Here is a 12,037-nt window from a genome sequence, read left to right as displayed (position 1 = left end):
CTCATGGAGGAGAGATCTATATATAGATGTTTTGGAGAGACGATGAGTCAGCTTGAGATCTCACTAGTGTCCTCTCCCTCTCTGAGTTCTTGAGTCCACTTGGAGGTTCTTGCTTCCACTTGGAGGTTCTTGCTTCCACTTGGAGATTTGGAACCTCTTACTCATCACCAGTCGAATTCCGTGAGGCAAGTGTCATTTTGGAAGCTTCCTGGGCATTGACACATTGAGGAATGAGCCTGCCACTTGTCCAAACTTGCTCAGCGCAGGTAGCTAGTGTTGGAGTTGACATTCAACGCAGGTAGCCAGTGTAGCAGTTGACATTCAGCGCAGATGCTCAGTGGAGCAGTTGACATGATCCTGAGTTGACTTGTGTTTGAGCAGTTTTAGGTGGAGAACTTCTGTGAATTGTTGTGGTTTGTTGGCCTTGTTCCTCTAGGGGTAGGAACAACATGTTTAGGGACTTTGGATCCCTTAGATTATGGAAATTTCATGCTCCATGCTCTAAGGCACAAAAATGTCTATAACAGTTGCCCCCTAAAGTATGAGGCTGTTTATCGGGTGAAATGCTTTATCCAGGAGGGTCCGAAGTTCATCCATTTGCTGGGAGGAGACCTGTAATAAGATACAATACAATACATTATGATTCATACTGCTTTCATGATCTAGCTGAGGCGGGCATTCCCATGCTCATCTTTATAAATTCATTTTTGTACATAGAACAGACGATCGTCTGATGGTAGACTGATAATTTTGGAGAAATTATCATCCTTTGAGTAGGATGATCATCTGCTGCAATGATGTACATGTCAAATGTCTTTATTTTTCCTGAATATATATCGCAACCCAGATGGATGAAACTAGATCCGGGGTCTTCAAACTCATTCGATCTTCACTCTAAGTACAAGTCGATCCATGTGAGAATTGCGCTGAAGTCGAACATGGAAAGACATCGCTTGATTACCGGTCAATGAGGTAAACCGTTAACAAGCGCGAGAGGAATCACCGATAATGATAATGACCCTCAAGGTACTGCAGTACAATTCACGTGGTGTGAATAAAGGACTTGGCGTCGAACACCACGCGAAATCTTCTGGTCGAAGGTCATTGATGTATACCTGTCGCCGGAAGTGAGAAACTTGCCATTGAGGCATGCAAGCTTCAAAGTACTAAAGGCGTTGTTCCTAGATCAACTTCTTGGATAATGAGCTGATGTCGACAAGAAGCGATCCGTCAAAGGAGGGCCTTAATGAATCCCACATCAGTGACATGGAACGGAGCTAATGATTTTAGTGGAGGTGAAAACGATCTGTGACATATGATTCAGGGTGGCGGTCATGAATGGATGAAGGATAATGTATGGCAGTGGATGGGACCCGGTTGACTCTTTCTGAACGACTTCTCTTGAACATATGGCGACATTGATGCGATGGATTGGTAGCATTACCCCAAGTATGGATGGTATGGCGAGACCATGGTGATGTGACCGGTGAATGAAACAACCCAACCCGATTGTGGTACGGAGGAAAAGTGTCATGTTCAAGAGCGACCTACTACCATCAAAGTTTTCTTGATTTTCTCCCAATTTTTCCCCAGTCATTGCTGACCAGCACCTCTTTATTTTTGTCAAGCTTGAGGAGGATAACATATGCTTGTTCTATAACATGCCCTTCGGGCAAGCCCATCGCTATGTTTTAACGAGCCTAGCGATAGTGAAACTCGTTCTCGTCTAAAGACAAGTTTGTCGCTATTTAGTGATTTTAACGAGTCTAACGACAAGGATAACTCGGTCCTTTTCATTTTTAGAGAGTCTGAAAAGGTACATAAAGTTAACTCCAAAAGTCCTTTTTCATCATCTAATCCCTTAAGTCCGAAAAAGTATAAAACAATATAGAAGGGATGAGTTTTCGATAGTTTTAACGAGCCGAACAAAACAAGCGCTCGATATTTTTGTGCAATAATCCCTCAGGTCCAAAAAGATTAAAATCTAGAGGAGGGATAGCACTTCCGGTCGCTTTAACGAGCTGGAAGGCCAAAACTCGGCATTCTTTTCATGTTTTACGAGTCAGTTGAAAAGAGATTAAAGAAGACTCGTCTTTCGAGGAACGAGTGATGAACAGGGGTAGCAGCTGATTCCAGGTACAGTTTGGAATTTTCCAATCACGGCAGTGTCACAAGGATGGCTAGGTGAAATCACTCTTCACAGCTGTTCCTCCAAATGGGTAAACAATCATATGGAGGTGAACAATCGGCCAAATGAAAAGTGGAGGTGACGGTGCAAACACGACCAAGGCTTTAATGGCCGATAAGGTTACATTTACAGATGGTTATTTACCGGGAATTGGTTCATTTTTTATTTTAAAATGAGCTTAAACGCTGGTGGAAACACTTGCTCATTGCTTATGTTTATTTTTTAACGAGCATGAAGTCCGCGTTAAAACTGCTCGGATCTTGCGTTTATTTTTTTAACGAGTATGAACTTTGTGCTAAAACTGCTCGAACTTATGTTTATTTTTTAACGAGCATGAACTATGTGCTAAAACTGCTCGATATAAGTTTGCATGCTCCCAGCATAATAACGCAAATCGAGGTGCATGCCCCCCAAGCTTCATTGCATTCAACTTGGTGGTTGGAATGAAGGTTTACCTTTGAGATTTGGAAAGGGGATTGTTTTCATTTTTTAATGAGGTTGACACAATAAAAGAACTATCCTCATGACTCCTTGTTTCATTTTTTAACGAGGTCGACACGAGATAAGAACCGTCCCCAGAGCCCACTGTATTTACAGTATTTCTATTAGGGTGATGATCCATGCTGACAAAATGTTTAGGAATCTTCCGAATCCATTAGATATAGAAGATTTCATATTGTAGGTTTCCACTGTGGCCACTTCTGCCAGATTACTTGCAGGCGGTAGGGCAAAAGTACCCATTAAAGCAGGGTCTTTTAGGAGACCTACTCCAATATTTTGAAGCGAATGATTGCTTCCATGGATCATTGGAATGCTTCCTGTAACTTGTCAACTGTCGGGGAGGAAAGTTTGTTGGTCGACGACTGTAAATCCTCCTTGAAAGGGAAATGCAATCTTTCTGAAGTAGGTCGACACAACTGCAGCCATGGCATATATCCAGGGCCTTCCGAGTAGGATGTTGTAATCGAGGTTTCCATCAATTACTTCAACATCAATTCCTACTGTTTTGCCCCCTAGTTCAACTTGCAAGTTACTTAAAATCCCGTATGGAGTGTATGATCATCCATCCAATGCTTTTAACGTCGTTGACGATCTCGACAAGGGCGGTGAGCCTAAATTCTTCCAGCAACTCATCGGCATAATACACGTAGATGCCCCCTCATCAATAATTGTTCGACGAACAGTTTTGTTGAGGGCTTTCACTTGAATAAGGAAAGCTAGTTGAGCTGGTAACTGAGGGTCATATCCTTTATGATCAAAGGCCACAAGATTAGAGTCCATTGGGTCAATTTCACCTATTGCTGATAATAAAGCTTGCTCTTGGGAGAGGCAATTTTGCGGTACCTCAAGCGTCGACATAGTGGACGGCGATTGGGCTAGGTCCTCTATTATATTATAATTCTGTGCTATTTTTGCACGAGGATTAAATGTCGACTTGTACACTACTCCCTTTGGCGACTTTATCATTTGTTCAGGAATGGTGGGTGGCACAACTTTGGTCAAAGTTGTTGTCGAACTACTAGGTTGTTCATTATCCTTGTTATTCGACACCTGTGGATTCCCGTAATCTTTATTCCTTGCCAAAGCATCATTTTGCTGCTTTGAGATAGACAACATAAGCACTTGGGATCGAGAAGCATTTTGATTAGCAACCAGTTTGGTACCCGGGCTTGGAAACGGATCAGTCAATACTGCTGAGGTTTTTGAACTCTTAAAGAGTTTCTTAACTTCAGCTATATGTGGACAATCTCTCGTCCAATGATCCTCATCGCATATATGACACCCCGCAGGGGGTTTCCTTTTTCTCCCTTTCTTTTTCTTCTTGCCCCTGGTTGCTTCAGTTGTTTGCCCTTGTCGGTCGACGCAACATTTACTTCCGAGGCAAGAAGTTCCTCATTTGCATTTTGACTGGAAATCTTACGGGCCCTTTTAGATGTAGCCTTTGTCGATTTCGTGTCTATCGTGCCAATCACGCCATCGATGGCATGAGAGTCATTGTTTGATTTAGGAGGAGGAGGAATTGAGAATTCTGGTCTAGGGGCGTCAGGTATTTTGTCGTAGAGCGTGCCAGACTGAGTATAGACCAAGTCCAGATATTGCGCACGAGCGATGACTTGCTCTTCCGTTACGACTCCCCCCTTTGCCACATCTTCCGTGATTGTAGGAAGTAAGGATTTGATAAACAATTCAGCTAATAGCTGATCGGGAACGTACGTTTTTACCATCCTACGACGACGTCGTCACTCATGTATATGATCAGATATGTGAGTGGCCGTTGTCTGTTTGAAGTTGGTTAGGAGTTCCGTTCTCGTTTCATACCTTATCGGTAATTGAAAATGGGTTAAGAAGGTCGTGGCTAAGGTACTGAAGTTGTTGAATGAAGCTCTAGGCAATTCAATATACCATTTTGCCGCTGGATTAGTTAACGTCCTCTGAAAAAGGCGAAGCCTAATCGAATCATCGTTTAGGGTGTTTGATGAACACCACAGATGAAATGTCATCACATGATTCGACGGATCTTCACCCGGATTTCCATTAAATTTAGGAACATCTGACGGAAGTTTATGCGGAATCGCTGGCCACCAAGGGGCATAAGCAATTGGATCATTCGTCAGCCGGTTTAGATCTGGTAATTCTAGAGTTGCTACAAAGGGCAACTGTTGATTCAGGTTAGGCGAAGCATACCCAGGATAAGACGGAATCGCGTGAGCAGTGGGTCTTTGCATACCAGCATAATATATTTGATGCTGGCAACTTTGACAAGGTTGATGGGCATAACCATTATAATATGGTTGTTGATTACTGCTTTGGAAATGCGATTGCCCATTACTTACAAAGACTTGTTGCTCAGGTCCTTGATATGATTGCTGGAATGGGGGTTGTTGAGTTTGAACCAGCTCTCGTTGTTGAACCATTTGCTGTTGACCAATACTGGATGATTGACCAAGATGAGGAGTCACAGTACTTGTTTGGTCCTGAGTCGCTCCAGATAAGGAGGCACTAACCTGAGGTTGTGATTGAGTCGTTGAGACAAGAGGCTGTTGTATTGCAACCTGAGGCTGTTGGGGTTGACATACAACAGGTAGCGCTTGTACTTGCGACGCATTCACCATAGCAGGTATAGTGGGAATATTCGACACAGGGTGGACTCGTTGCATTGAATATACAACCCTTGGTTGTTGAGGCAGTATTGGTACCCAACCGCTGGATGTAATTCCAATTTGACCTGAACTTTGTTGTAAACTCCCATATGGTTGTTCTCCGGGAGGGAACAATAAAAAGGCATACTGCCCTCCATATGGTGGCAATCCAGTACTTAAAGGGCAGATTGGCCTTTGAAGACACATTGGATCAATTTGTTGAGTTTCAACATAAGAAATACGAGATGATAATCCGGATGAAGAAATAGGAACTAACCATGTCGTCGAAGCAGTCCCTGATGGGACTCCGGCTTGTTGTCGATAACTTGTCTGGACAGATGGTATACCATCGAACATCGTTGGGGTAGCAGCAGGAGGCTCTGCCGCTGCTGTGTCGGAAGACACAGTCCTGGATGTCGACGGTTGTTCAGACATATCTAGTCTATCCAAAAGATTTTCTAGCGATTCTACAAGAACTTACGATGAAAAGAGACTAACTTCGAAGATCAACGAGGGAATGGTGATGATTATTCCGTTTAAAATAAATTTTAACGACGCTTAGACACAACCTGCTTTTTCAATTTTAAAGAGTCGAGAAAAAGCAAAAGATGACTCTAGTCTCCTTCGATGTTTTAACGAGCCCGAAGTGACAAATGCTCGGATGGACTTTTTCCGTTATAGAGTCTGAAAAAGGCCAAAAGGAACTGCTCTGGAGTTTTAGGCAGAGGGTGTGCCAAACCTTTCGCAAAACCGCAAAATACTTTTTAAGGTACGGGCGGTCGATCTTCCTGAATGCTGTGTTCAGTGCATTGCGATCAGTAGGGCGGCCGACACGACTTCCTAAGGATAAAGGTTTTATGCCTATAGGGGTCTCCCAATATATACGCGACGGTACGTGGGAGCACAATCCATACTGGCGCTATCTTCCCTCAGGAGGAATCACCCACCTTCCACGAGACCGACAGCCATGAGGCTTAACGACGCTGGAACACGTCTCTAGCCCAGAACCCTCGAGACGTGTTCCACATATGGACTCGAGTCCATTATTTTGGAATTAACCTATTTCAATATCATTATTCAGACTATCTATGAGACCAGAATTATCAACATAGCACACATTAATTCTATTTTTATCGAACATTAGGTTTCTCTTCAAACCATCAACATTATTAAGTACAAATTTCTTAGCAATTTTTTTTTCCATTCTTTCATAATAAACTGAATATAGATTTCTTATGAAGGGAATTACACCATTCCCTCTCAACTAGTCAAAGTTTGTCTTTCATAAAAAATTATGCAGAGAAAGCATACTTATGCAATTACAAAATTTACTTTCATGTTCAAGAACCAACAAATTAAGTTACTTATATATTCCAGTTCTATCTTTCCATGGAATACATAGGGAAAAATGTTCACTCCTCCCAACCATTAAGAATGACACCCTTTACCAAATCTCACCCCATGCCAGTTTCATTTCTAGAACAGTTGTAGATAGTGACCTAACCAGGTGTGTTGAAGGCATGAAGACTGTACAAGTCCAACCAATGTACTCATAGATTCAACAACTATGACTTATGGGTTCTAGGGGCCCTAGCCAACTCAAGAATACCCTAATTGACAACATCCTACCTTCCCTTGACATTGTCATGTTCAAGGGATTAATCTTTTTCCCCCCTTCTTGGTTGCCTCTTGCTTCCTCTCATACCATAACTGAGATGATTTTAGGGGTGGGAGTAACTCTCTCTTAGCTGTCTAGTAAATGAAACTTTCACTTAGTGACTTTTCCGTAAATTTCCTAGTTGGCCATAACCAACTTTCAAATTAAAAAAATCAAAATAACCCTAAACATTAAATTTTCCATGAGTCTTCCACACAATTTATTGAATTAAAAGTAAGTTAATTATTTACTTTTAACTGAGGGGTGTACATGGTAAATTAATTACTAAGAGGTGTTACAATTGTGTGTTACAATTTTCGCCCCAATAAAGAAGTGTGGGGAATTCCCCATTACACAATACTTTGTCTAATTTTTTCCTTTTTATTTTCTTTAAGTCTTTGTTGTACTTTTTATTTTTATTTTTTGGGGATTTCATGTCATTCACTTTATTGTAAGTGAAAGGTATTAAATAAATACAATTTTACAATATAACTGTGTATCAATTATAGTTCTAATTTTTTATTTTATTTTTTTAAGTTGATATTGTATTAACATTCATTTTTATTTTATTGTGATTACTTATAAAAATTATAAAAGATGTTAGCCAATATAATTGTATCTTTATAATATATGTTCTTATCATAAAATGTATGATAATTTTTAGAATGTGTGATAATTATTTTAAATTTTATTAATATACCAATTACAATTTTAATTATTTTTTCTTCTTTTTAAGTTGACATTTTAGTAAAATTAATTTTTATTTTATCGTGATTATTTATAAAAATTATAAAAAGTGTTAGCTAATATAATTGTATCTTTATAATATGTTTTTAGCTAATATAACTATATCTTTATAATATGTTCTTATCTTAAAATGTATGATAATTTTTGGAATGTGATAATTATTTTAAATTTTATTAATATTGATGTGTTTTCAGTTGAGATTTTCTTAATATTAATTATATTCCACAATGAATATTTATCATTAATACCAACTAGTATTTATCTCTAAGAAAAATATTATTTGAAAGTATCAACATAATTATATTTTATTTTGGAATATACATTATTATTGAAATATGTGATAATTATCCAAAACTTATTATTATTGTTGTATTTTCATCTTGAAAGATGTGTAGTTATTTAAAAATGTTCAATTACTATAAACAATAAAAACAAAAATAATATATTCAATAAAATAATTTGGTAAAAAAATGCATTAGATGGTTGGGTTGGGTTGTGGGTCCACCACCTGGAACCACCCATTTGGGTTTTGAAATAAAATATTATGGAATGCTGTATCTATAGCTTTGTTGGAGGAAGTCAACATAATTATATCTTTATGATATGTTTTTATTTAAGAATGTATGATAACTATTTAATTTGCTTTTATTATTGTTATTATTTTATCTTTTAAAATGTGTATTTAGTTATAATTTTTAAATTATTATAGAAAAAATAAAGATGAGAAGTAATATTTCAAGCTAAGTTTATTTATTTTATCACATTTCCTTTTTTTTTAAATAAAATATTTTAAAAAGATGTATCCTGCAGATTTCATTTGCTATCCTAGTTTTCTCATCCCAGCCTCCTAGTGACTCTTGGGCAGTTTTCCCGACAGTGTCATGGAGCCTCGCATCCCTACTTGACATGTGCTCTACATTGTTTCAAAGCCTTGTCCTCTCTCCTGGTCACCTACACCTAGAGACGAAAGATGATGCAACATGGTAGACTAAGGGATTCATGGTTTTGATGCCGCCTCATCATGAGTCATTGAAGAAATAAGTACATGGATTAGACATGGCACTGTGATGAATATGATGAACAAGGAGTGCACGCTAAGAGACTTTCTCACAGTTGGACGAACACATGAAGCATACCAGGTAGCAAGTGAAGGATACACATGCACATGCATGAACCATCATGCGAACATGAAGACCATTGAAGACTCCATACTCTTTTCCATGCAGAAGTGAAGCTATGGTACACCATGGGCACACTCATCACTCAACAACCCAATAGCTCGACATGAACAACACATCTAGCATGTGTATACCAACAGTGTCACGTCGATCTGTGTCATGAGTCGCCTCGGTCACATCACTACTTTGGGTCATACTAGTTGTAATCTATGTAATGTAACATGGAAGTCCAAGAGACCCATGGATGAAGTCAAATAATCATATAAGTCAAACAGTCATGAGGGAAGTCGAATAGTCACAAGGGTCAGTTTCACCCTTGGCTATTTATACCCCTCATTTGTACATGCAAAGGAATTTTCACCTTACCTCCTCCCACATAGCGTTGAGAGTTTGTAATATTTTCTTTGAGGAGTGACCAGTGGGTCCAGCGATTCATTACTAGGGTTTGTGATGTATGGTGTATGAATGTATCTTGGAACTTTCTCTTAATTCAGAAGCCTATTAACAAGCTAGCACGTTCTCACATGTGTATTGTATTCATATGTAATACTACTCTTTGGACGCCTGCAATGCTTGCTTCTTTAACCTTTACTAAGATAGTTGAACTATTTTGGTTGTTTTAGTGCATATGTTGTTGGAAATGTGTTTTACCAATTGTTATTGTTGTCTCACCCATGTGGACTAATCCGTGAGACACTAAAGAGATTCATTCTTGTAAACTGGTTATAATGACCATCACACTCATGTGGAGTACTCGGTTAGGTGTTGTACATGCTATTTGTTCACTTTTTGTTTGTGATTGTGGCATCCATGTGGACTACTCCATTGGAAGCTGCACAAATCCTATTGTGTTGTGTGTGTCTACTTGAGTTGGGATTTTTCCCTCTCAACTTGAGACTCACTCTCACCCTCTCCCTCTATAGTGAAAGAATTTAGACACAAGTTACACTAATCACTCACTAGGCACAAGAACCTTGTTGTTTGAAGACTAAGTATAAGACTCTCTTGTGGTGACAAGCAAGAGATAATGCATATATTTAAGATAATGGAAACGAGGCCATCGTATTGGATGGGACTTATACAACAAACAGATTGAGGGATAGTTGGGACTTCATATCTAAGAGATACCTTGAATGTTGGCGGATCCAACACCGTCAACAATTATTCAACAATTTAATTATGGGCTTCATTATTCTTCTCCCATTGGTACTTAGTTCTACTACAGGGTAGGCTCTATCATGTATGTTATTATTAGTTATTTAGTTGGTACAGTTTTCCTGCCCTGTACTTCAAGGGTTCCAACGTGGTCTTCCTCACTATTTTTATTACTAATACTCCCACAGGTAAGCGGGACCTGATATTTCTATGGAGCCTACTACTCACCTTTTTGGAGTATTAAGTATATTTATATAATTTTCAAAAGCAAGGACTATTCCACATATGGACTCCAGTCCATTATTTTGGAATTAACCTATTTCAATATCATTATTCACACTATCTATGAGACCGGAATTATCAACATAGCACACATTAATTCTATTTTTATCGAACATTAGGTTTCTTTTCAAACCATCACCATTATTAAGTACAAGTTTCTTAACAATTTTTTTTTCCATTCTTTCATAATAAACCAAATATAGATTTCTTACAAAGGGAATTACACCATTCCCTCTCAACTAGTCAAAGTTTGTCTTTCATAAAAAAATATGCAGAGAAAGCATACTTATGCAATTACAAAATTTACTTTCATGTTCCAGAACCAACAAATTAAGTTACTTATATGTTCCAGTTCTATCTTTCCATGGAATACATAGGGAACAATGTTCACTCCTCCCAACCATTAAGAATGACACCCTTTACCAAATCTCACCCCATGCCAGTTTCATTTCTAGAACAGTTGTAGATAGTGACCTAACGAGGTGTGTTGAAGGCATGAAGAAGGCATGAAGACTGTACAAGTCCAACCAATGTACTCATAGATTCAACAACTATGACTTATGGGTTCTAGTGGCCCTAGCCAACTCAAGAATACCCTAATTGACAACACCCTACCTTCCCTTGACATTGTCATGTTCAAGGGATTAATCTTTTTCCCCCCTTCTTGGTTGCCTCTTGCTTCCTCTCATACCATAACTGAGATGATTTTAGGGGTGGGAGTAACTCTCTCTTAGCTGTCTAGTAAATGAAACTTTCACTTAGTGACTTTTCCGTAAATTTCCTAGTTGGCCATAACCAACTTTCAAATTAAAAAAATCAAAATAACCATAAATATTAAATTTTCCATCAGGCTTCCACACAGTTTATTGAATTAAAAGTAAGTTAATTCAGTTTATTGAATTAAAAGTAAGTTAATTATTTACTTTTAACTGAGGGGTGTACATGGTAAATTAATTACTAAGAGGTGTTACAATTGTGTGTTACAATTTTTGCCCCAATAAAGAAGTGTGGGGAATTCCCCATTACACAATACTTTGTCTAATTTTTTCCTTTTTATTTTCTTTAAGTCTTTGTTGTATTTTTTTTATTTTTTGGGGATATCATGTCATTCACTTTATTGTAAGTGAAAGGTATTAAATAAATACAATTTTACAATATAACTGTGTATGAATTATAGTTCTAATTTTTTATTTTATTTTTTTAAGTTGATATTTTATTAACATTCATTTTTATTTTATTGTGATTACTTATAAAAATTATAAAAGACGTTAGCCAATATAATTGTATCTTTATAATATGTTCTTATCATAAAATGTATGATAATTTTTGGAATGTGTGATAATTATTTTAAATTTTATTAATATTCCAATTACAATTTTAATTATTTTTTCTTCTTTTTAAGTTGACATTTTAGTAAAATTAATTTTTATTTTATTGTGATTATTTATAAAAATTATAAAAAGTGTTAGCTAATATAATTGAATCTTTATAATATGTTTTTAGCTAATATAACTTTATAATATGTTCTTAGCGTAAAATGTGTGATAATTTTTGGAATGTAATAATTTTTTTAAATTTTAATAATATTGATGTGTTTTCAGTTGAGATTTTCTTAATATTAATTATATTCCACAATGAATATTTATCATTAATACCAACTAGTATTTATCTCTAAGAAAAATATTATTTG

The sequence above is a fragment of the Pinus tabuliformis genome, chromosome 8, assembly GCF_031772625.1.
Source record: "Pinus tabuliformis cultivar Carrire ecotype Pingquan chromosome 8, CPIR1, whole genome shotgun sequence".
Lineage (NCBI taxonomy): Eukaryota > Viridiplantae > Streptophyta > Pinopsida > Pinales > Pinaceae > Pinus > Pinus tabuliformis.
This window is presented reverse-complemented; position numbering follows the sequence as displayed.